The sequence below is a fragment of the Rhinopithecus roxellana genome, chromosome 13 (assembly GCF_007565055.1).
Source record: "Rhinopithecus roxellana isolate Shanxi Qingling chromosome 13, ASM756505v1, whole genome shotgun sequence".
Taxonomy (NCBI): domain Eukaryota; kingdom Metazoa; phylum Chordata; class Mammalia; order Primates; family Cercopithecidae; genus Rhinopithecus; species Rhinopithecus roxellana.
The window spans coordinates 130,430,274-130,455,998 of record NC_044561.1 but is presented as its reverse complement, the minus strand read 5'-3'; the positions used below and the strand labels follow the sequence as shown (position 1 = coordinate 130,455,998).

General features: G+C 52.6%; 1 long non-coding RNA gene across 1 annotated transcript; it reads left to right on the top strand.

The window, feature by feature from the left end:
* Positions 1-8,094: 8,094 nt before the first annotated feature.
* On the top strand, positions 8,095-24,815 carry LOC115892655. The gene is made up of 3 exons (XR_004052528.1): positions 8,095-8,243; positions 8,878-8,921; positions 24,697-24,815. It is a non-coding gene; the product is annotated as an uncharacterized LOC115892655 (long non-coding RNA).
* Positions 24,816-25,725: the final 910 nt, after the last annotated feature.

The following is a 25,725-nucleotide window of genomic DNA, read 5'->3' as shown; positions in this document are numbered from 1 at the left end:
AAAGCAAACCGCCCTCACCCCTCTCAATCACCTCCCTCCCCTCTCCCATTCCTTATTCCGGACCTCCTCCTTCCTTCCTCCTTCCTTCCTTCCCTCCTTCCTGCCGCCTCTCTCCCGCATCCGCCCCCCACAAACCGAGTCCAAGCATTTCAATATCGTCTAAGTTTTTGTTTTTTAGACGGAGTCTTGCTCTGTTGCCCAGGCTGGAGTGCAGTGGCACAATCTCGGCTCACTGCAACCTCTGACTCCCAGATTCAAGCAATTCTCCTGCCTCAGCCTCCTGAGTGGCTTGGATTACAGGTACAAACGCCACTATTCTGGCTAGTTTTTGTATTTTTAGTAGGGAGGGGTTTCGCCATGTTGGCCAGGCTGGTCTTGAACTCCTGACCTCAGGTGAGCCTCAGCCTCCCAACGTGCTAGGATTATAGGCATGAGCCACCACGCCTGGTCTTGTCTGAGTAAATTTTGATAAAACTTGTGAAAAGGGAATTTATGAAAGGTATTTTGTCTGTAATTAAAGTTAGCTTATAATTAGAAGGAAATTATTTGTCTTTCTAAATATTGATCTTTTCTATTAAAATACACTAACACAAAACTAAAAAAAATTGGTCACCTATGTCAATTATAGTACTTTGAAGTCTTTTATTTTCTTTTCTTGTTTTTGAGACGAGTCTGTCTCTGCTGCCCAGGGCTGGAGTGCAGTGGCATGACCTTAGGCTCACTGCAACCTCTGCCTCCTGGGTTCAAGTGATTCTCCTGCCTCAGCCTCCCGAGTAGCTTGGACTACAGGTGCGCACCACCATGCTCAGATAATTTTTGTATTTTTAGTAGAGACAGGGTTCACCATATTGGCAGGGCCAGGGCCTCAAACTCCTGACCTTGTGATCCACCCATCTCAGCTTCTCAAGTATTGGGATTACAGGCTTGAGTCCCCACACCCTGCCCGAAGTTTTTTTATATCACTCTGGTTAGTATGATTCTACTTTTATTAAGTGTTTGAATCTTTTGACATCTTTGGCTGGCTTCCCCAGGATCAATATCCTAAGTTAAGTCTTTTTGACCTAAATTTAACTTTGCGATTTTCCACTTTGGTTCATGAAGAGCCTTAAAATGTAAGTCTCAATCTTGTAGAGATGTTAAAATGATAAGCCTTATTTGATAAGTTATCAATGATATGCTAAATCTTTCAGTTATATTTATTAGTATTTATTGGTATAAATGTTCCACAAATTATAAAAATTCATCAAAATTTAATGTTAGTCATAATTTGGTTATGTTGAACTTTTCCTAAAGTTATATTTGTATAGATATGTTTTTTTTATTATAGACAGGGTCTCTGTTGCCCAGGCTGGATGGAGTGTACTGGCATTGATTATGGCTCACTGCCACCTGAAAATCTTAGACTCAAGAGATCCTCCCACCTCAGCCTCCCAAGCAGGTAGGACTACAGGCATGTGCCACCACCCAGGTAATGTATTTTATTTTTATTATAGGTGGGGTCTTGCTACCTTACCCAGCCTTTGGCCAAAAGTGATCCTGTCACCTCAGCCTCCCAGGTCACCGGGATTACAGACATGATCCACCACACCAGGCTCTGGATATGTTATTCATGTATTCTAAAAATTATATGAAATGTATAAAAGTCTGAGGGCCCTGATGTGACACTGTTAGTCATCATTCTAGTTGCTATTTTAACATGCTGCATGTAACAGAAGTAACTAAGTTTCCTTGTCACTTGGGAACTTTCATCTGATTTTTTTTTTTGAAATGGAGTCTCGCTCCGTTGCCCAGGCTGAAGTGCAGTGGTGCAATCTTTGCTCACTGCAAGCTCCGCCTCCTGGGCTCATGCCATTCTCCTGCCTCAGCCTCCCGAGTAGCTGGGACTACAGGCACCTGCTACCACCCCCGGCTAATTTTTTGTATTTTTAGTGGAGATGGGGTTTCACCGTGTTAGCCAAGATGGTCTCGATCTCCTGACCTCGTGATCCGCCCACCTCAGCCTCCCAAAGTGCTGGGATTACAGGCATGAGCCACTGCGCCCCGCCTTCATCTGATTTTTAACTGTGGCTATTTTAAGTTTTTATCATTCACAATGGTTTTCTAGAAGTATTTGGAATAAGGTACAGTCCAAAATTGCTTTTCACGGAAAAGACTCTAACAAGTACTCTTAAACACAGATTTCTGATAACTTTAAGGTCAATGAACTAAATTAAAATTTTCAGAACTGTAATAAGAAAACTGATGGGGCTGGGCGCAGTGGCTCAAGCCTGTAATCCAAAACTGCCTGATGCCATGACCAGAGACATTCAAAACTACAAAACCAGAAGGAGAAGTTGACGATTTAAATACTGTAGATGGCTTTCCCAAGACAAAGGAATGAGACTCCACAGCATAACAAAACCTTTTATCCCTCTTAATGCTACCTTTCCACTTAGGCAGGGTAACGCCGTGAAATTTCACCATCAGTGCCTTCTGCTGGTAGCTTAATTGACCTAAACTAAGCAATCCTTGAGTGGTCATGGTTAAATAAGAAAATGTCGTGTCTGGCCGGGCGCGGTGGCTCAAGCCTGTATCCAGCACTTGGGAGGCCGAGACGGGCGGATCACAAGGTCAGGAGATCGAGAAACCATCCTGGCTAACACGGTGAAACCCCATCTCTACTAAAAAATACAAAAAACTAGCTGGGCGAGGTGGCGGGCGCCTGTAGTCCCAGCTACTCGGGAGGCTGAGGCAAGAGAATGGCGTAAACCCGGGAGGCGGAGCTTGCAGTGAGCTGAGATCCGGCCACTGCACTCCAGCCTGGGCCACAGAGCGAGACTCCGTCTCAAAAAAAAAAAAAAAAGAAACTGTCTTGCGTCACTGCTGATACTACATGCTGTACCTAGGTAAGTTCCTCTAAGAAAGTTAGACCCTGATACACAAAATGAGAAGAGCAGGGCCACACAACTGCACCAGGTTTCGCCTAATTTCCTAGGGCCATTCGATTTACTCAGTTCAACGTTCTTCCCCACCATCTGCGTCAGCTGCTGCACCACCTGCAGTGAGAAGCCCCATCAGGCTCCAGGATCCTCCCGGGCTCTGCCACAATGAAGACACATGGCCATCACACCCAGGGACAGTGCGGCCCTCTCTCTGGACATCACACCCAGGGACAGTGCGGCCCTCTCTCTGGACATCACACCCAGGGACAGTGCGGCCCTCTCTCTGGACATCTGTCCTTCCTACTTTTTGGCAGAAAACGTTCCCTCCTCTCATTAAATATTGGCACCCAGTCTGATGGTAGCAGGTTTGGTTATTTTTATCTTTTTTTATTACTATTTTTGAGACAAGGCTTGCTCTGTTTCCCAGGCTGGAGTGGAGTGGCAATTGTGGCTCACTGCAGCCTTGACCTCCTGGGCTCAAGTGATCCTCCTGCCTCAGACTCCAAAGTAGCTGGGACTACAATCACATGCCACCATGCCCAACCAATTTTTTTTTTTTGAGACGGAGTTTCACTCTATCGTCCAGGCTGGAGTGCAGTGTGCGATCTTGGCTCACTGCAACCTCTACCTCCTGGGTTCGAGTTATTCTCCTGCCTCAGCCTCCCAAGTAGCTGGGATTATAGGCAACCGCCATCATGCCTGGCTAATTTTTTTGTATTTTTAGTAGAGACAAGGTTTCACCATGTTGGTCGGGCTAATCTCAAACTCCTGACTCAGGTGATCCGCCCACCTCAGCCTCCCAAAGTGCTGGGATTACAGGTGTAAGCCACCATGCCTGGCCAGTCTTCCCTGTTTTTAAACTCATGTTCTTTCTGTTCTAATTTTGGGAGATTTCCTCAATGTATAACCTTTCTACTTAACATTTTTCTTAATTTTGATATCACGTTTGATTTTTAAGGCCTCCCTCTTGTATTTTCTTTCTTCTTTTTTTTTTTTGAAACAGAGTCTCACTCTATCGCACAGGCTGAGTGCAGTGGTGCGATCTCGGCTCACTGCAAACTCAGCCTCCTGGGTTCACACCATTCTCCTGCCTCAGCCTCCTGAGTAGCTGGGACTACAGGCACTCACCACCGTGCCGGCTAATTTTCTGTATTTTAGTAGAGACGGGGTTTCACGGTGTTAGCCAGGATGGTCCTCCATCTCCCGACCTTGTGATCCGCCCACCTCAGCCTCCCAGTGTTGGGATTACAGGCGTGAGCCACCATGCTCGGCCGTGTTTTTTTTTTTTTTTTTTTTTAATACAGGCTCTGGCTGTTGCCCAGTTGGTGTGGCAATGGTGTGATCTCAGCTCACTGCAGCCTCCACCCCCCTTGGCTCCAGTGATCCTCTTGCCTCAGCCTCCCAGGTAGCTGTGATTACAGGCATGCGCTACCCACATCCAACTCCTTTTCTATTCTCTTATTTTTATAGCATTGAATTTTATAGCATTCTATTCTTTTTTTTTTTTTTTTTTTTTGAGACGGAGTCTCGCTCTGTCGCCCAGGCTGGAGTGCAGTGGCCGGATCTCAGCTCACTGCAAGCCTCCGCCTCCTGGGTTTACGCCATTCTCCTCCGCCTTAGCCTCCGAGTAGCTGGGACTACAGGCGCCCGCCATCTTGCCCGGCTAATTTTTTGTATTTTTTTTAGTAGAGACAGGGTTTCACCGTGTTAGCCAGGATGGTCTCTATCTCCTGACCTCGTGATCCGCCCGTCTCGGCCTCCCCAAAGTGCTGGGATTACAGGCTTGAGCCACCGCGCCCAGCTATAGCATTCTATTTCACAAATTCTTCTGTTTTTTCTTCTAAGATTACTAATTTGGTTCTTCTCACATTCTCCTCTGGTGCCTGTATCCTCCCTCTTCCGCTCCTTTGTTTGGTTCAGGCTGTTTTTCCCTTGGGTCTGGCAATCTTGCTGGGGTCAACCCGCAGGCAGAGCAGCCTTCTGTGCCCGGTGGGACGTTCCAGTATTAATTCCACTGCAGGATGATGGGGTGGGGCAGGGCCACTTCTGCTGGGGTCCCAGAGACCAACGTGGTCCCCACCCATGGGGAATTAACCTCCCCTGCTGCCGGCCTCCAGCGAACCACAGGCTGAGGAGCTGAGCCTGGTGCCCCTGAGGCTAAAGAGCCCCCAGATCCACTGTCTCCTGCCTGCTGTGGGAGAGAATGGGAAAGTCGCCTGGCTGTTGCTGGCTGATGCGAGGCAGTTCTGGGGGTCCCAGACAGTTCTGGAGGCTTAAGCCCCGGTGGGCAGCCCTGCCGTGCAGCAGCTCCCAAGGCCTCTCTGTCCACTGTTGGCGCAGCTTGGTTTTGTTTTTTTTTTTTTTGAGGCGGAGTCTCACTCTGTCTCCCAGGCTGGAGTGCAGTGGTGCCATCTCAGCTCGCTGCACCTCTCCTCTCCTCCTGGTTCAAGTGATTCTCGTGCCTCAGCCTTCCCAGTAGCTCCCTCTTCGCCCAGGGTGAAGTGCAATGCTAGGATCTCGGCCCACTGCAACCCCCGCCTTCTGGATTCAAGCAGTTCTGCCTCAGCCTCCCAAGTATTACAAGGGATTACAGGCGCCCACCACCACACCTGGGTAATTTTTGTATTTTTTAGCAGAGATGAGGTTTCACCACGTTGGCCAGGCTGGTCTTGAACTCCTGACCACAGGTGATCCACCCGCCTTGGCCTCTCAAGTGCTGGGATAACAGGTGTGAGCCACCGCAAACCTGGCCTGGCTCCTGTCTTTGACAGCAAAACAGGACATTAGTTGTATAATCATTACTATGTGGGGGCCACTTCGGAGTTTTTCATTTGAATTTACAATTATTTTGACTGCAGAGAGATCTGAATGTCACTAGGATCACCTTTAAAAAAACAAAGACACAGAATCACAACGTCTAGAATGTCCTGTGAAGTGGAAGTTTTATAAGCCAAACATTATGTTCTGTGGTCAAGGTTCTTCCTAACTTTGTGTATCTATGGCTTTAAGTGAAAAACAATTTTCAAAATTCAACGGAATAAAAAGTGTTTTCTGATTGACCATGAGGAAAAATAGGTGGATAAACATAGCTGGAGCATCATGACAACAAGAAAAAGATCAATTTTGACAAAGCTGTCAAGCTTGCAGATGTTAAAACTCAAAGCCAGAAACTGGACTACAATGTTATTGTTAATTAATATGAAAAAACCAATAGGTTTGGCTCACACCTATAATCCTGGCACTTTGGGAGGCCGAGGCAGGTGGATCACCTGAGGTCAGGAGTTTGAGACCAGCCTGACCAACATGGTGAAACTCCATCTCTACTAAAAATACAAAATCACTGGGTGTGGTGGCAGGTGCCTGTAATCCCAGCTACTTGGGAGGTTGAGGCAGGAGAGTCGCTTGAACCCAGGAGGCGGAGGTTGCAGTGAGCTGAGATCTCACCATTGCACTCCAGCCTGGGCAACAAGAACGAAACTCCGTCTCAAACAAAACAAACAAAAACAACAACAAAAAAACAATATGTTGGCCAGGCAGTGGCTCACACTTGTGACCCAGGACTTGGGGAGGCCAAGGCAGAAGGACTGCTTGAGCTCAGGAATTCAAGACCATCCTGGGCAACACAGTAAGACTCCATCTCTACTGCAAACTAAAAAAAAAAAAAAAATTAGCTGGATGAGGTGGGAGGCCAGGAGTTTGAGACCAGCCTGGCAACATGGCAAAAACTCATCTCTACTAAAAATACAAAAAATTAGCTACGCGTGATGACTCACACCTGTAGTCTCAGCTACTCAGGAGGCTGAAGCTGGAGAACTGCTTGAACCTGGGAGGCAGAGGTTGCAGAGAGCCAAGGTCATGCCACTACACTCCAGCCTGGGCAACAGAGCAAGACTCTGTCTCAAAAAAAAAAAAAAAATTCCATTCCTTTTTTTTTGGTAGGGACAGAATATCGCTCTGTCATCCAGACTAGAGTACAGTGGCACAGTAATAGCTCACAATAGCCTTGAACTCCTGGGCTCAAGCCATCCTCCGGCCTTAGCCTTCCAAGTAGTTGGGACTACAGGTGCATACCACTTCACCTGGTTAGAAAACATCCATTACAGCAGGGCGCGGTGGCTTACGCCTGTAATCCCAGCACTTTGGGAGGCCAAGGTGGGAGGATCACTTGAGGTCAGGCGTTTGAGACCAGTTCGAGATTAGCCGGGTGTGCTGGCATGTGCCTGTAATCCCAGCTACCTGGGAGGCTGAGGCAGGATAATCACTTAAACCAGGAAGGCAGAGGTTGCAGTGAGCCGAGATTGTGCCATTGCAATCATGCCCAGCTTTTTTTATTTTTATTTTTTTGACACAGAGTTTGGCTTTTATTGTCTAGGCTGGAGTGCAATGGTGTATCTCCACTCCACCGCAATCTCCGCCTTCCAGTTCAAGCGATTCTCCTGCCTCAGCCTCCCAAGTAGCTGGGATACAGGTGTGCAACACCACGCCCAGCTAAGTTTTGTATTTTTAGTAGAGACAGGGTTTCTCCATGTTGGTCAGGCTGGTCTCGAACTCCCCAACCTCAGGTGATCCGCCTGCCTCGGTCTCCCAAAGTGCTGGGATTACAGGCATGAACCACCAGACCTGGCCTAATTTGTGCATTTTTGTAAAGACGGGGGCTTTCGCCATATTGCCCAGGCTGGTCTTGAATTCCTCAGCTCAAGTGATCTCCAGCCTCGGCCTCCGAAAGTGCTGGGATTACAGGCATGAATCTTTTATTACTTTCTTGTGTGTCCTTCCCAAGTTCACAGAAAACACAAGCGGACAGAAATCCATTCTTTCCCACGGTTGCTGGCACGGACTCTGCTGTGTGACAGCACAAGCTCACGTGCTCAAGGGTCTCCTGGCTGCAGCCAGCCCCGGGCCTGCCCTGGACAGGCAGGCTTCAGAATCCCCCAAGGTTCTATGCCATTCAGTTGGAGGACAAGAGCTTCCCCACTGTCTCGCGTGGAGGCAAAGCTGCCTCCAGGTCCCACCCCTCCCCAGGCCTTTTTCCTTTTATCAAGGGTTGCCCTGGGGGAGGCCCCCTGCGGAGCTGATGAGGAGGGAGCCTCTGTGCCCTGTGCACTGGCCTGAGGGGGTGAGGCCAGAGTTAGGGCTGGCGCTGGTGCAGGGGACTCTAGCCCAGAGCTGCAGCTGCCTTCCTGGAAACACTCCTGTCAGGTGACTACAGAGTGAGAGTGAAACCAGCTTCCCTCAGAGGCTGCGGCACAAGGCTGACCTGCAAACGTCTGAAAAAAAGAGGCAAGCTCTCGGTGTGAGCAAGTGGGACTGCGGCTATTTGAGGTGCGCACTTCCCCTGGGGACATCACCAGGCACACAAGGGTGTCCCTTGTTCACGGTCTTGTAGGTGGCCCAGCTCGGACATTCTGCCTCCTGGCTCTGTCTGCAAGCTGGGCTCTGTCGTTGCAAGACCTGAGTAAAAGGACATGAGGTGTGAGCCTTCGAGGGCGCCAACCACGCCCAAGGGAAGCCAGGCAGCTGCTGGCATTCAGACGCATCCACAGAGCCCTGCTGGGTGCAGAGGGCAGACGCAGCCACTGGCTTTCAGAAGCATCCACAGAGCCCTGCTGGGCACAGAGGGCAGAACGCCAGTGGCACGGTGGCCCCTTACCCCCCGTGCTCTGCAGGCCCAGTGGGCAGCTGTGGGGTCCTCCCTGGCCAGATCAGTGAATGCCTGGCGTCCACAGCAGCATCTGCTCTGGTCCATGGTCAGGGCCGCCCCTCCAGGGACACTGGTACCCTCCAGTCAGGACACGGAGACCAGGATAACAGCTGTATGTGTCCATCTCCAGGTTCCAACCTCAGCCCTCAGCCAGTGGGAGGACGCTGGGGCCTCTCCTGAGACTGCCCGGGGCATCCCCTCCCCCTGCCCCTGCTGGAGGCCTGGGTGGCTGACTTTTGCTTTCTTTTTCCGCAGGAAGGAGCCCATGTGGGAATCCCCTGAGCTGCGCCATGGCCAGAGTGAGTCACCCCTTTCCAGCCAGCAAATGAGGCGAGTCCCCAGGCCAAGGTGTCACAGCTTCCAAGCTGGTGGGCGGGGTGGGGAGGCACTTCCCAATCAGTGTACCTCCGCCTCTCAGTCAGACTGGTATCAACTTGCTATGCCTTGCAGGCCTGTCATCACAATCAATATTATTATTATTATTATTTTTGAGACAGAGTCTTGCTGTGTTGCGCAGGCTGGAGTGTAGTGGCGCACTCCTGGCTCACTGCAAACCTCCGCCTCCCAGGTTCAAGCAATTCTCCTGCCTCAGCCTCCCAAGTAGCTGGGATTACAGGCGTGCCACCATGCCCAGATAGTTTTTGTATTTTAGTAGAGATAGGGTTTCAGCATGTTGGCCAGGTTGGTCTTGAACTCCTGACCTCAGGTGATCTGCCCTCCTCAGTCTCCCAAGTGCTGGGATTACAAGTGTGAGCCACCACACCCAGCCAGTTTTTTTGTTTGTTTGTTTGTTTTAAGTGTGTATGCCAATCTTCTGGAAACAGAGCAATCTAAAATAAAGGCATTTTCATGAGGGCAGCACTGGGGCAAGTCCTCTGAGACTGGGCGGCACAGGGCAGTCATCCTGGTCACTGCCAGCTCTTGAGAGCTGTGGGCATTTGCCAAGCTTGGAAAACCTTTTCTGGACTTGGGGTGGGGCTGAGGTGGTCTCAGACTCAGCCCTTCAACACTCTCATCATCCAGGACCAGTGAGGTGTGTCACCCCAAGTTGGAGGCCACTGTCTGAAAGCTGTTAGAATGACTTTCCCATTACCCTGAAGGAAGTAGAGTGTCCTAAACAGGTGAACCCCTCCCCAAAACAGGTGAACTCCTTCTTTTTTCTTTGAGATGGAGTCTTGCTCTGTCACCCAGGGTGGAGTGCAGTGCCGCGATCTTGGCTCCCTGCAACCTCTGCCTCCCGGGTTCAAGCGATTTTCCTGCCTCAGCCTCCTGAGTAGTTGGGATTACAGGTGCCCGCCACCACGCCCAGCTAATTTTTGTATTTTTAGTAGAGACGGGGTTTCACACCTATGTTGGCCAGGCTGGTCTTGAACCCTTGACCTCAGGTGATCCACCCGCCTCAGCCTCCCAAAGTGCTGGGATTACAAAACATGAGCCACTGTGCGGGCCTTTTCTTATTTTTTTTTTTTTTTTTTTTTGAGATGGAGTCTAGCTCTGTCACCCAGGCTGGAGTGCAATGGCACGATCTCAGCTCACTACAACCTCTGCCTCCCGGGTTCAAACGATTCTCTTGCCTCAGCCTCCTGAGTAGCTGGGATTATAGGCAAGCGCCACCACGCCCAGCTAATTTTTGTATTTTTAGTAGAGATGGGGTTTCACTGTGTTGGCCAGGCTGGTCTCGAACTCCTGACCTCTTAATCCGCCCGCCTCGCCCTCCAAGTGCTAGGATTACAAGTGTGAGCCACCACGCCTGGCCCCTTTTTAAATTTTTTTTAGTAGAGACGGGAGTTTCACAATGTTCATGCTGGCCTTGAACCCCTGACCTCTGGTGATCCATCTGCCTCAGCCTCCCAAAGTGCTGGGATTACAAAAATGAGCCACTGTGCCGTGCCTTTTTTTTTTTTTTTAGTAGAGACAGGGTTTCACCATGTTGGCCGGGCTGGTCTCAAACTCCTGACCTCAGGCGATCTGCTTGCCTTGGCCTCCCAAAGTGCTGGGATTAAGCGTGAGCCGCTGTGCCTGGCTGTTTTTTCTTTTTTAAAAGAGACAAGGTCGGCCAAGCGTGGCGGCTGAGGCCTGTAATCCTAGCACTTTGGGAGGCTGAGGCAGGCAGATTGCCTGAGCTCAGTTCAAGACCAGCCTGGGCACCACGGTGAAACCCTGTCTCTACTAAAACACAAAAAAAATTAGCCGTGGCAGTGTGCGCCTGTAGTCCCAGCTACTCTGGAGGCTTAGGCAGGAGAATTGCTTGAACCCGGGAGGAAGAGGTCGCAGTGAGCGAGACTGCGCCACTGCACTCCAGCCTGGGGACAGAGCAAGACACCATCTCAAAAAAAAAAAAAAAAAAAAAAAGGCAGGGTCTCACTCTATCGCGCAGGCTGGAGTGCAGTGGTACAACCACAGCTCACTGCAACCTCCACCTCCTGGGCTTCTGTCATCTTCCTGTCTCAACCTTCCAAGTAGTTGGGACTACAGGTGTGCAGCACCACAACTAGCTAATTTTTTTTCCTTTTTTTGGTAGAGATGGGGTTCCGCCATGCTGCCCATGCTGGTTTCGAACTCATGGGCTCAAGCAGTCCTCCCGCCTCAGCCTCCCAAAGTGCTGGGATTATAGGCATGAGCCACCACGTGAACCCTTTTTCATTCTGAATTGGCTGCTGCAGTCTCAGGACAGCTTTGAGCCTCCCAGGTGCAGCCAGGAGGAGAAGCCTCCTCACATCTCAGAGCTCAGTTACTGCGCTGGAATGCAACTTCACTGAGCCTGCAGGTGAGGACTTGGAAGGTCTCCATGGCTGCTTGCAGCAAACTCAGGGGTGATGACGTTGATGGAATCCGATGGCCTCCTGAGTTCCATCTCAAGGCCTTGCAGTCCCAGGAATGTGGGTTTAGGGGAGGGGAATTCCAACTGCAAACCAAGTAACATGTATGAAATGTGGCATTGGCGCCTGGGGACACAGCATGGCCTGCGTAAATTACGTAACTTCAGAGCCTGCCCTGTTTTGCAGTGTATTCCATCTTTGAGCAGTCCCGTGGTCTCAGGGTCAGAATGCTTGGAGTAGACTTACCTCCGTGAACGTTTCCTTCTCTGCAAAGCGGGGAGAAAGGTCTCCATTTCACCAAAAGCTGACTGGAGAGGAGGTGGTGTGTCCGGTGGTAGCCCGTGCACCGCCACAGAGAACCTGCTGCAGCTCCCGTTCTCCTGAGCAGATGACCGTGCCGCCTCCCCCATGCAGGACACAGGACTCCTAGGGCAGCCCGTTTTGGCCGCCAAGGCCACTGTTTTCGTTTGAGTGTCTGGAGGTCATAGGTTGTGTTTTCACTTGAGGTCAGGAGTTCAAGACCCGCCTGGTCAACATGGTGAAACCTCGTCTCTACCAAAAATACAAAAATTAGCCAGGCTTGGTGGCGGGCGCCTGTAATCCCGGCTACTCTGGAGGCTGAGACAGGAGAATCGCTTGAACCTGGGAGGCGGAGGTTGCAGTGGGTCGAGAGCACTCCACTGCACTCCAGCCTGGGCGACAGAGCGAAACTCCGTCTCAAAAAAATAATAATACAGTGCACAACCCAGTGGATTAGCACACCGGCCATGCTGGGCGGCCGTCACCACTGTCTGGTTGCGGAGCATTACCTCAACCCAAAAGGAGACCCATATTCTTAATACCTTACTTAAGCGTGCAGGATTCTTTTGGTCCTGTTTTTCATAAATGTAACCCAAATTGAGGCCCCGCTCTAAGCCCGGCACCGGGGTAGGCAGAGGACCCGCAGGTGTCCGGCAGGTCGCGGCCACCCCGCCAGGGCCCCGCGTCCCGCGACGCGCGCCTCGTGGGAACCGGTGCCGCGGGCCTGGGCTCCCGGCTCACCTCTCGGGTGTGCGGCAGGGGTCTCCGCACCGGGGCCACGGGAGGGGAAGCAAGGGCCTCACTGTCTCGCCGCACCTGGGAAAGGGACCCAATTGACTCGGACCCCATGGCGCAGCTCTACAACAGCTCCCAGTACCAGGCGCCCGCACCAGCACTCCGGCGCGCTCTGCAAGAAGAAGCAGAGGGCGACTTAGGTACCACAGCGTCTCAGCGCCGACCAATCGGCGCCCGCTGCGGCCCTGCGGGCTCGCTGGTTGGCTCCCGCATTAGTCCGTCAGGCGCGCTCCGAGCGGGGCGGACCTGGCCAATGGCGCTCGCTACAGCTTCCTGAGGGCTCGCTGGTTGGCTCCCGTGTCCGTCCGTCAGGCCCCCTCGGCGGAGCGGTGGTTGTTGGGGGCATTGGGGGCGGTGGCTGGGCGGGCCCTTAGTTCCGGGCGCGCCGCGACCGTTGGGTGAGGCGAGTGCGGGGTCGGGGACGAGGTCGGGCACGGCGCGGGTCGGTTGCGGGGTCGGGCGCAGGCGCGGGCACCTCTCAGGAAGACTCCCGGCCGGAGCCGGAGCGGGAGCGGGGGCGGGAGAGGCCGCGGGGCGGGGGCGGGGCCGGGGCCGGTCCAAGGGGATTTCTCTGAGCTGCTGGGCCGGAAACCAAGTCGGAGCGGGGCTGGCGCGGGAAGTTCGGGAACGCGAGCGGCCGTCCTCGGAGCAGCGTCGGGGCACAGTCCCGGGTCTCGCCCGGGGTCGCGGCTCCGAGCCCCCACTGAGGCCCGTGGGCGGCCCACCCGGCCCTGCCCCGCCCCAGGTCCGCCGCTCCCCCGCGCCCCTGTCGCCCCCTCCACGCTCAGGTGTGGGCCCCTCGTGTCCCCGAATCCCCGCACCCCCACCCGACTGCGTGCCCGGGCGGGTCAGGGGCGCCTTCGACCTCTGAGGCTGCTAGCGCCCCCAGCCGGGGGTCGGGGAAGACCGGTGAGGCTGGGGGCGGAGCCGACTCTGCTGCTTTCCTGCCGAGTGGCTGGGGAGACCCCGGCTGAGCCTGGGTGAAAAAGTCCCTCTGGCTGCTGGGAGGGAGGGTCGGGCTAGCAAGGAGCCAGGGCCGGGCCCAGGGCCTGGGCCTGGGATTGGCAGGGGATGTTTGTGGAAGGTAGAGCGGAGAAAAAGGAGTTGGAATGTCTGCAAGAATCTGGCTTGAGCAGCTGAAGGCTGGTGCTTCCTAGGCCAAGATGAAGGAGTCACAGCGCCCATGGCCTCTCGGGAGGCGGCCAGATGTGCAGCCTGGGGTCAGGGGAAAGGTCAGGGCCAGAGCTGGGTATTTTGGAGTTGGCATTTTGAGGCCCTGAGGGCTGAGAGTTAGTGCAGAAGAGCAGCAGACGCACACTCGGTGTAGGGCAGACAGCAGGTAGGGTGTCTGGCAGCCAGTGAAGACGGGGCTCAGAGGAGGAGGGAGTCTTGTCTGGGTCAAGTCAAGGGAAACTAGGACTGAGAACGGACCCTGCTCACATGATCTTGAAGGGACGGAATTACTGCACTGTAACTCAATCTCTCTCCGTGTTAACAGCTCTAGTTTTTAATACGAGAAACTAAATGTATTAATGTGTGAACACTTGTAAGATTCAAGAGCTCCTCTCCTGCAACGCTTGCTCTGATACTTTCGTATAAACAATTGTTAAGAGTTTAGGCTGTTACCGAGTTTTCTATTTGGTATTATGTTGAGCCTGAAAAGATGGGGTTACATATAAAATTGTAATTTTATTTATTTATTTATTGAGACAGTTTTGGTCTTGTTGCCCAGGCTGGAGTGCAGAGGTGCGATCTCGGCTCACTGCAGCCTCCGCTTTGTGGATTCAAGTGATTCTCCTGCCTCAGCCTCCCGAGTAGGTGGGATTACAGGTGCCCGCCACCACGCCCAGCTAATTTTTGTATTTTTGGTAGAGATGAGGTTTCATCATGTTGGCCAGGCTGGTTTCAAACTCTTGACCTGAGGTGATCCACCCTCCTTGGCCTCCCAAAGTGCAGGGATTACAGGCATGAGCCACCGCACCTGGCCATGAAATTATCATTTTAAAGTGAACTTCGAGTATTTGGAGGGCCTCATATTCATGGCTGCATGCAGATCAGTGTTCCAGATCAATGTTCAGATGGGCTTTTATGGAAGTGGGTTAGAATCGGTTGCCACCCAGTGAACTCTTACGTGAAGTTCAGTATTGTATGAAGCAGTCGTGCACTGTTGGTGGAAACATGAATCGAGGAAGTTTGAATCTCCAGCATTTGGGCATCTTGGAGTCATTGCCTGTGAGAAGGGTAAGATCTGGGTTGAACGTAAGCGTTTGCAGCGACGAGGGTGACACCTGCAGCGGCCAGGTTGCACCCATATCGGATTTGGTGTCATGGTTTGGGCGGCGTTTGACTTGTGTAATAATACAGCTTGTCCTTTTGAGAGTCACCGATGCCACCAAACCATGTTCATACACCAGAGTCAGGATGTCAGGTGTCAGCTGCCTGATGACTCCAGCTTAGTGAAGGCCTCTGTGATTTCTTGTGGGGGTGTCCCGTTGTGAAGGGAAACACACAGCTCAGCCCCATTAGCAACAAGGGTGCCAGATGCCCCCCACTCTCCTGTGGAGGGGAGTCTTGCTCTGTCCCCACACTGGAGTGCAGTGGCGCGATCTTGGCTCACTGCAGCCTTTGCCTCCTGGGTTCATGCTCTTCTCCTGCCTCAGCCTCCCGAGTAGCTGGAACTATAGGTGCCCGCCACCACGCCCAGCTAATGTTTTGTTTTTTTTAGTGGAGACGGGGTTTCACGGTGTTAGGATGGTCTTGATCTCCTGACCTCGTGATCTGCCCACCTCGGCCTCCCAAAGTGCTGTGATTACAGACGTGAGCCACCGCAGAGGGGCTTTATATTAAAACTTGTTTCTTTTTCTTTTTTTTGTTTGATTTTTTTGTTTGAGATGGAGTCTCGCTCTGTCACCTGGTGTGAGCCACTGTGCCCGGCCTTTTTTTTTCTTTTTTGAGACAGAGTTTCGCTCCTGTTGCCCAGGCTGGAGTGCAGTGACGTGATCTCTGGCTCACTGCAACCTCTGCCTCCGAGGTTCAAACAATTCTCCTGCCTCAGCCTCCCGAGTAGGTGGAATTATAGGCACCCACCATGCCCGGCTAATTTTTGTGTTTTTAGTAGAGACAGGGTTTCTCCACTTTAGTCAGGCTGATCTCGAACTCCTGACCTCAGGTGATCCACCCTCCTCTGCACTCCCAAAGTGCTGGGATTACAGGTATGAGCCACCACGCCTGACCTTAAAACCTGTTCTTGACATTTCTTTGTCATTTTAACTTTTTTGTTATTTTATTTTTATACCTGAGGTCTTGTTATGTTTCCCAGGCTGGTCTCGAACTCCTGGCCTCAAGTGATCTCCAACCTTAGCCTCCTAAGTAGCTGGGATTACAGGTGCAAGCTACCATGTCAGTCGGTCCCTGCATGTGTGAGAGCCCGCCCCCCCACACACTTGTTCAGTTGGTCACCGCCTATGTGAGAGTCCCCCCTGCACGCTCGTTCAGTCAGTCACCACGTGTGTGAGAGTCCTCCCTGCACACTCGTTCAGTCAGTTGCCTCGTGTGTGTCCCCCCCCGCACACTCGTTCAGTCAGTCACTGTGTGTGTGGCCCCCCCACACACTCATTCAGTCGGTCACCGCGTGTGTGAGTCCTCCCTGCACACTTGTTCAGTCATCGCCACTTGTGTGTCCCCCCCCACGCTCGTTCAGTCGGTCACCACGTGTGTGAGTCCCCCTGCACGCTCGTTCAGTCAGTCACCGCGTGTGTGAGAGTCCCCACTGCATGCTCATTCAGTTGGTCACCGCGTGTGTGTCCCCCCCGCACGCTCGTTCAGTCGGTCACCGCGTGTGGCCCCCCCCCGCATGCTCGTTCAGTCGCCACGTTTGTGAGTGTCCCCACCGCATGCTCGTTCAGTCGGTCACCACGTGTGTACTCCCCGCATGCTCGTTCAGTCGGTCACTGCGTGTGAGTCCTCCCCACATGCTCGTTCAGTCAGTCACTGCGTGTGTGTCCCCCCCGCATGCTCGTTCAGTTGGTCACTGCGTGAGAATCCTCCTTGCACACTTGTTCAGTCGGTTGCCGCCGCGTGTGTCCCCCCCGCACGCTCGTTAAGTCGGTCACCGCGTGTGCGAGTCCCCCCGCACACTTGTTCAGTCAGTCACTGCGTGTGTGGCCCCCCCCGCACACTTGTTCAGTCAGTTGCTGCGTGTGTGAGTCCCTCCCGCACGCTCCTTCAGTCGGTCACCGCGTGTGTGAGAGTCCTCCCCACACGCTCGTTCAGTTGGTCACCGCGTGTCTGTGTCCCCCCCCCCGGCACACTCGTCCCGCACACTCATTCAGTGGGTCACCGCAGGGGTGGCACTTTGGTTTTTAGCCGACTTACATGATAAAATTGGGAGTTTTAAAGTAAAACTGATTTGAAAGCTTGAAAAAAACCAGCAGCACATTGTTTCCAGATGGAATCACTCCTGTCTGACCCCTCACATCTCTTATGACACGTACAGAAAGCAAGAGCAGCCCAGGCTGTCTGGCTACGCACCAGGTCTCAGTCTGTGTGTCTGGTTTAGGTGACCGTGGTGTTCAGTTCAGTCCCTCCTGCCTCCTGTGTAGGCCACTGAGAGCTCCAAGTCTAAGCCGGAGGAGATTCTGGGACGTGCTAGGCACAGCGGAAGTTGGGTTCCAACGTGTGAGCAAATTGGGGGCACTGTCAGAGTGCTAAAATCTTGGTGTAGCACTTTTGAGCCTTCGTGGTGCTTTTCATTAGTTCTTAAAATATATTTATGAATGAGATTCAAATAAAATGTTTAAGGAATCGCTAAGCACAAAGAACCCCAGAGTGCAGTGCGGGCATCAGTGGGACCTCAGGGACCCTCGACCAGGATGCCTGCCGTGGCCTGGCTGTCTGGGGTTGTGTTTTCATTTGGAAACAGGAATAATGACCCCTGACCTTCCAGCTGTGTCAGGACGTCATGATGGCCACGTGAGGCTGTATGTGTGAGGAGCGTCTGCCGGGGATGGAGGCCATGCTCGGTGTTGTGAATCTCAACTCACTGCAACCTCCTCCTCCCAGGCTCAGGTGATCCTTCCACCTTGGCCTCCTGAGTAGCTGTGACCACACATGCATGCCATCACACCTGGCTCATTTTTTGTATTTTTAGATTTGTTTTTTTTTTTTTTTTTTTTTTTTTTTTTGAGACAGACTCTGGCTCAGACTGGAGTGCAGTGGCACGATCTCAGCTCACTGCAACCTCTGCCTCTCAAGTTCAAGCGATTCTTCTGCCTCAGCCTCTGGAGTAACTGGGATTACAGGCTTGCACCACCATGCCTGGCTAATTTTTTGTATTTTTAGTGGAGACAGGATCTCACTGTGTTAGCCAGCCTGGTCCTGAACTCCTGACCTCAGGTGATCCACCCACCTCCGCATTCCCAAAGTGCTGTGATTACAAGTATGAGCCACCGTGCCCAGCCATTTTTTTGTGTTTTTGGTAGAGACAGGGTTTCATCATGTTCCCCAGGCTGGTCTTAAACTTCTGAGCTTAAGCTGTCTGCCTGCCTCCACCTCCCAAAGTGCTGGGATTACAGGTGTGAGCCACCTCGCCTGGCCCATTTTTGTGGTTCTTTTGTGTCTGACAGGCATGCCTAAGGCAGGGAGGGCACACCTCTGTCTCTCCACCTTCAGGAGCACATTTGGGAGGAATGTAGATGTGAAAAGAAAAAAACGTCTGAAAGATGGGCCAGGACACTCTTCAGTGACATTGTGAAAAAAGAGAAGGCTCACCCTGAATCTTTTTTTTCTGAGATGGAGTCTCGCTCTGTTGCCCAGGCTGGAGTGCAGTGGCAGCGCGATCTCAGCTCACTGCAAGCTCCACCTTCCGGGTTCACGCCATTCTCCTGCCTAAGCCTCCTGAGTATCTGGGACTACAGGCGCCCACCGGCACACCCAGCTAATTTTTTGTATTTTTAGTAGAGACAGGGTTTCACCGTGGTCTTGATCTCCTGACCTCGTGATCCACCCACCTCGGCCTCCCAAAGTGTTGGGATTATAGGCGTGACCACCGCGCCCGGCCCACTGAATCTGTCTACCCTAGCAAAATGATCCTTTATTTTACCTTCTTGCCCCATTCTACACTAACATGACTGCACTCATAGAGTTCTTCACATTTTATATCCTATTTAACATCTTATAACAAGTATAAAATAGGATTTTGTCCTAAAGAATGTGGCTTAAAGCCGGGCGTGGAGGCTCATACCTGTAATCTCAGCACTTTGGGAGGCTGAAGCCGGTGGATCACCTGAGGTCAGGAGACCGAGATCATCCTGGCTAACACGGTGAAACCCAGTCTCTATTAAAAAATACAAAAAATTAGCTGGATGTAGTGGCAGGTGCCTGTAGTCCCAGCTACTCAGGAGGCTGAGGCAGGAGAATGGCATGAACCTGGGAGGCGGAGGTTGCAGTGAGCCAAGATCGTGCCACTGCACTCCAGCCTGGGCGACAGAGCGAGACTCTGTCTGAAAAAAAGAAAAAAAAAATGTGGCTTAAAAACTAATGATATTTAAAAATAGAAAATTTCTTTGTCCAAAGTGGGTTAGAAGCCACTTTTAAAACCATTAAACCTTTTTAAACCATTAGTGGCTCAACTGGGCACAGTGGCTCATGCCTGTAATCTCAGCACTTTGGGAGGCTAAGGTGGGCGGATTGTCTGAGGTCAGGAGTTTGAGACCAGCCTGGCCAACATGGTGAAACCCTGTCTCCTAAAATACAAAAATTAGCCAGGTGTGGTGACAGGTGTCTGTAGTCCCAGCTACTCAGGAGGCTGAGGCAGGAGAGTTGCTTGAACCTGGGAGGCGGCAGTTGTACCTTAAATCACTCCATTGCACTCCAGCCTGAGCAACAGAGCGAGACTCTGTCTCAGAAAAAACAGAAATAAATCAATAAACCATTAGTGGCTCATGAAATCAATGTAATAGCTTCTGATCAGAACAGAAGAAAGAAAATAGAACACTCAGAATGCCTCTCGTGAAGACTAAGTATAGTTCTGTGAACCTTTGGTTTTAGTGATGTATGTGTATGTAGCACGTCTCCACGTGTCATGATAAACGCCTGCTGAGGGTGCAGTCCTGGTGAGCAGGCTCCCACCTCAGTTTGCCACGGCTGGTGTGCATCTGTGAGCTCCGGAACATCCGCGTAAGCTCTGCTGCCCCCAGGAGCAGGTGCACCTACCTTCGAGAAAGAGGGAGAAACAGGTGTGGCCTCCCCACCGAGGGACCTTGAGTACTGGGCAGGCAGAGCCCCAGCATCCCCTCTGTTGGGTGGTTGGAGGAGTAAGTTTAGGTTATAAGCATGTTTTCTGAACTCCGAAGTACCACATGAATGCAAGGTCTCACTAAATTACAGATTCAGAAGCAGGGATTGAAAGCACACCACTGCTGGCTTTGCGGGGCAGAGAGGTGACTGACAGTCAGTCCTGTCACAGTTTCTCAAGAGTCAGCCCTATTCAGGCCAGTGAGCGCAGCTCAGGGATGAGGTCGCTGCCTGTGCGTTCCCCTCTCCCGTACATGGCGTCAGTTTTGGCAGTCCACGTGTCTCTCCTGTGGAGGATGCTCAGAGGGGCTGGCCCCATGGGTCTGCAGGGTTGGCGCACCATCGGGGGAAGACACTTGGAACGTGCTTCTGTTGGTGAGCTAGGTCAGGGAAGCTTTGGGGAATGTTTGCAGAAGGAGCTGAGGGTGGTCGTCTTGGGGCCTAAGTTTTTCTGAGTTAAAAAGCACCTCCTATTCGGGATCCGTGTGGTAGTGACCCTTTTTCTTCTTTATTACTGTTTTTTTTCTTTTTTTTTTTTTTTTTGAGAGCGAGTCTCGCTGCAGTGGCCAGGTTGGAGTGCGCTGGTGTGATATCGGCTCACTGCAACCTCTCCTTCCCGGGTTCAAGTGATTCTCCTGCCTCAGTCTCCTGAATAGCTGGAATTACAAGCGTGCGCCCACCACGTCTGGCTAATTTTTGTATTTTCAGTAGAGACGGGATTTCACCCTGTTGGTCAGGCTAGTCTCGAACTCCTGACCTTGTGATCCGCCCGCCTTGGCTTCCCAAAGTGCTGGGATTATAGGTGTGAGCCACCATGCCTGGCCAATTTTTTTTTTTTTTTTCCTATGGAGTCTTGCTGCATCACCCAGGTTGGAGTGAAGTGGTGTGATCTCAGCTCACTGCAACCTCTGCTTCCCGGGTTCAAGCAATTCTTCTGCTTCAGCCTCCAGAGTAGCTGGGATTACAGGCACACACCACGATGCCCGGCTAATTTTTGTATTTTTAGTAGAGACGGGGTTTCACCATGTTGGCCAGGATGGTCTTGATCTCTTGACCTCATGATCCACCTGCTTTGGCCTCCCAAAGTGCTGGGATTACAGGCATGAGCCACCGTGCCCGGCCGGTTGTGGCCCTTTTTCAGGGGTTTACAGGTAAACTGTCCTTCCACTTTTTGAGATCTGGGGACATTACATGGGAGTTGGAGGCAAGTCTCAGAAGGCTGCTGGGCCTTGTCCTGGGCGCAGGCTTCTTAGGCCCACCTCAGGGTTTACCAAGGGGCAGGTGTGCAGATGCATAGGGACCAGCACTGGGGGCTCTTCCAGACAGGGCAAAGGCGTTAAGGGAACAGAGGAGAGCAGGGGATTGGGGGCATCATGAGGATGGTGGGGGACAAGGCCAGATGGGCCTAAACCCAGTGGCTGGGTTTCCTTCTGAGTGTGCAGGATGTTCCTGGGGAGCCCTCAGTGACGGGTGCCCTATTGGTATGGGTGTGAAGGAGGAGCAGAGAGCAGGGTCAGGGCCAGAGAAGGGGCTAGTGCTGGCAGCGTGCAGGCAGAGCCAGTGGGATTGGCCTGTGATTGGACAAGGAATGGGCTCAGAAAGCATCCTGGATAGCTGGGCATGGAGGTGCGCTCACCTGTAGTCCCAGCCACTCAGGAAACTGACAGGAGGATCACTTGAGCCCAGGGCTTCCAACCTGTAGTGTGCAGTGATCACGCCTGTGAATAGTCAGTGTACTCCAGCTAGGGCAACATAGTGAGACGCCTGTTTCTCAAGAAAAATGAAAGCCTCCTGGGTTTGGCTGAGTCCCTGGTGAATGGCGGAGCGGTCCTGAGAGCTGGGAAGACCTCTTTCTGGGACAGCAACTGGGGCAGAGGTGAGAGGAGGAGAGAAGGGCCTCAGCAGTGTTCTGGCCTCTTGGGTCCATGCAAGACTTGCTGGTCCTGGGCCTGCTGGGAGAGGTCAGCCCCGTTCAGGCGAGCAGTACTGGGACTGGGTGACCCACACCGCTGTGTCAGGGGCACACAGTGACACTTCGTTTTCCTCACTGCTGTGGCCGCAGCCTTCCTGCTGCTGCTCTGCCTTTTGGGTGGGTCCCTGCTGCTTTGAGGTTGCAAGTGACCCAAGGCTTCCAAAAGGGTGCCAAGTTGACACCCTTTTGGCAACTTGGGCCTTGGAAAGACAGCAGAGCAGGTATGCAGTGTTAGGACCTGTGGCTGAGCTAACAGCCTGCCTAAAGGCATCACTCAGGCTCAAGTAGGACAGCGAGGGCCCCCATCTTGGGGCTGTTGTTGTCCAGGCACAGAGCAATCAGCATCCGCTGTCCTTCCTGGAGAAAAAATGGAAAGTGCATTTGTTATTTAAATGTTGGAATGGGCCATTCACAGTGGGCTCCTACCTGGAATCCCAGCACATTAGGAGGGCGAGGTTGGTGGATCACATGAGGCCAGGAGTTCAAGACCATCCTGGTCAACGTGGTGAAACCCCATCTGAAAAATACAAAAAATTAGCTGGGTGTGGTGGCGTGTACCTGTGGTCCCAGTTACTTGGGAGACTGAGGCATGAGAATTGCTTGAACCCAGGAGGTAGAGGTTGCAATGAGCTGAGATTGCTCCACTGCACTCCAGCCTGGGTGACAGACCGCGAGACTCTAAGGAAAAAAAAAAAAAGGAATGGTTCTGATAAGTCATTCCTTAAGTAAATAAAATGCCACCCCAGTTTGCCCTCTAGGGAGAGAACTCTGGAGGCTGCCCTCCACCCTCAGGCCGGGGCCTGCCTGTCAGTCCCTGCCTCCCTGGGCTGCCTGCTGGATATCTCAGCTGACACCATACCGCTGTCCTTCCTCCATCTCTTTCCCAGGTTGGTCTGCCTGGAGTCGCCCTTCTGGGAGTGAGCCCCCCATCCCCACTGGAAGTCCCTCCCTAGCTGTCCCCAGTTCCCTGAATCAAGACTGCTTTCCTGCTAGAGAGATGACCCCAGTACCCACCCCCTTTCATTGGGCTCTCAGGTGCCTGGACGGAGACGGAGCATACTTAGAGCTAACCCTGGCCCTCAGGCTGCTTTTGAAGGCGGAGCGTGGCAGGCGAGCATCAGGTGACACGTGCCCCCATGGTGACCGCAAGAAGGCACTGGAGGCCATTGTGAAGGGGGGTGTTTCGGGTCCTCACGCCTGGCCCTGGTTCCAGGTATGAGGCTGTGGAGACGCATGGGTCTGCCTCTCTAATCCACAGCTTCCTGTTGCTACTTGGGTAGCTCCATGGTTGCCGTCCGGTTGTGTTTCGAGTTTGTTCTCTTGGGTGTCTGTGCCCTGGAAGTTCCCTGTGCTTGATGGGGCCAGCACATGTGAACAAACTTCACTTCAGCCAGAAGCTTTGAAGTCTTTGGACTCAAGCTTTACCCAAACCGCTTACAGGGTTGGCGGGGACCGAGTGCCTGTCTCCCCCTTTTTTTTGAGATGGAGTCTTGCTCTGTCGCCCAGGCTGGAGTGCAGTGGCGTGATCTCGACTCACTGCAACCTCTGCCTCCCAGGTTCACGCCATTCACCTGCCTCAGCCTCCCGAGTAGCTGGGACTACAGGCGCTCGCTCCCATGCCCAGCTAATTTTTGTGTTTTTAATAGAGGCAGGGTTTCATCGTGTTAGCCAGGATGGTCTCGATCTCCTGACCTCATGATCTGCCCACCTCAGCCTCCCAAAGTGCTGGGATTACAGGTGTGAGATTTGTAGTTCGTTGAGAGAGAGAGACAGACTTCCAGGAAATGGTTGGTGTGCCAGGTAACTGCTCACATTGTCTGCTCATTCTGCCCAATGAATGGGTCTAGGCATCCTCATTGTTCGCTTCCTCTGTCCTCAGCATCAGCCCAACCCTGACCCGGCCCCTTCCTGGGATTCCTGCACCACAGGAGCCCCGTGATGGGAAGGGGAGAGGGAAACCCACCTGGGGGTGCTCTGTAAGGAGAGCAGAGCCCGGTGGAGTTTCTGCCCGGGACACTGAGGGAGGAAGAGCCACAGTTAATCCAGAAGGAAGGGTGGGGTGCAGGGATTGGCTGGACGATGCTCAGAGAGGCAGGAAAAGTGGGCACGGCACAGAGTGGCTGAGGCCATCTGTGGTGGCCTGGTGCTTAGAGCGGCAGAAGGAGGGCGTGGTGCGGGCACTGAGGCCGTCCGTGGCTGCCTTGGTGGGGCTGACTGAGTTCTAGTGGACAGCAAGGGGCCAGGGCAGGGCTGGCTCATGGAGGGCTCTGAAGGCCACGTGCACCATCTGAAGTAAGGGGAAACCCATGGGTAGCTAAAGGGAATGCACTAGCCAACCCCAGGTATGCTGCATTCCTGCTCTAGGGGCTGGTCTGGCGGCATGGCTCTCTCCTGAGTGCCTGTAGGGCCTGAGTGCTGCCAGGCAGGCATCTGCTGCCCAGTGGGTTTGGTAAGATATATTTCAGAAGGCATCCACCACTCTAAAACATGCTTATTGGGGGAACCATGGGGGAGACCGAAGAGCCTAGAGCCTTGAGAACTCTGACCGTTAATGTTAACAGGAAGGCAGCCTGTTCCTCTAGCTGGGGAGGGGGGGTGTGCATGACAGGAAGCCCATGCGTCTGTGCCTCTTTGGAGTTGTGGGTTGGGTATGTGGATGCCAGCCATGTGGTCCCCACCCTCACTGAGCCTGAGTTTCCGTACTAGCGGCGGGCGATGGACTAGAGGGTCTCCAAGGCTCCCCAAAGCTCTGCAATTCTGCTTCTCCGAGTCTTGACTGCAGGTCATGGGGACCCGGCCCCTCACCATCGCCTGCTACTGATCACCATCGGTTTTGGTTTTCTTTCGAGGACTGTTCTGGAATTGAGGTGTAATGTGCTGCGTGTTCTTCCTTAGGGCTTGGTCGTTCGCGGGGGTCACAGCTCTCATGGCTGCAGCTAGCGTGACCCCCCCTGGCTCCTTGGAGTTGCTACAGCCTGGCTTCTCCAAGACCCTCCTGGGGACCAAGCTGGAAGCCAAGTTACCTGTGCTCCGCCTGCGGGAAACGTCCTGCGCAGGCCCTTCCAGGCGCAGTGTGGCCACCGGTACTGCTCCTTCTGCCTGGCCAGCATCCTCAGGTGCATGGGGCCCGCAGGCTGGGAGGAGGGGCAGGCAGGCCAGGCTAGCATTAGAGCCACGGTTGCCCAGCCTGGGAGCTCCCGGCAGAGCCGGGGTCCAGCTTAGATGTGCTTCAGTTATCAATACTCCCTGGATTTCGGAGGTTTACCACAAATAATGTAAAATTAATAATTTTAAAATAACAATTTGAAATACTATTGTGGATACATGGGGTTAAATATGATACATCGTTATAGTTAATTTCACCTTTTTATTATTTTTAATGTGAGTACTGGAAGGTTTAAAGTGCCGCCTACTGCTCACTTTTGGCTGCTCTAGGCAGCTGAGACGGCCGCCTTTCCTGCAGCGAGTGGTGTGAGAGGCGTGGCCTCTGCACGTCAGCAGCAGCTCGGCCTGTGGGGAGAGCCGGCAGCACCTGAGTTACTGCAGCCAGTGTCCTTGGCAGTTCAGGCGCGCCTTCTTCACAATCGGGGAGCGATAGGAACATCGTCCTGTGAACATTGGGGTTTAAAACATGTCCCATTAACATTTGCCTGCTGTTAGTTTCATTCACAATGAGAAAGTTTAAAGAAACCGTGGTGTGGAGGTACGTTTTTGAACTGAAGCAAATGGTGTTCATTTATTTTTTGCATTAAGTTTCACGGTGGGATTTTTTGTGTGTGTCTTTTTTCCCCACTAGCTCTGGGCCTCAGAACTGTGCTGCCTGTGTTCACGAGGGCATATATGAAGGCATTTCTATTTTAGAAAGCAGTTCGGTAAGTAAAATGTCTTGAAGCCACAAATGTTGAACAGAAAATGTCTTAATTT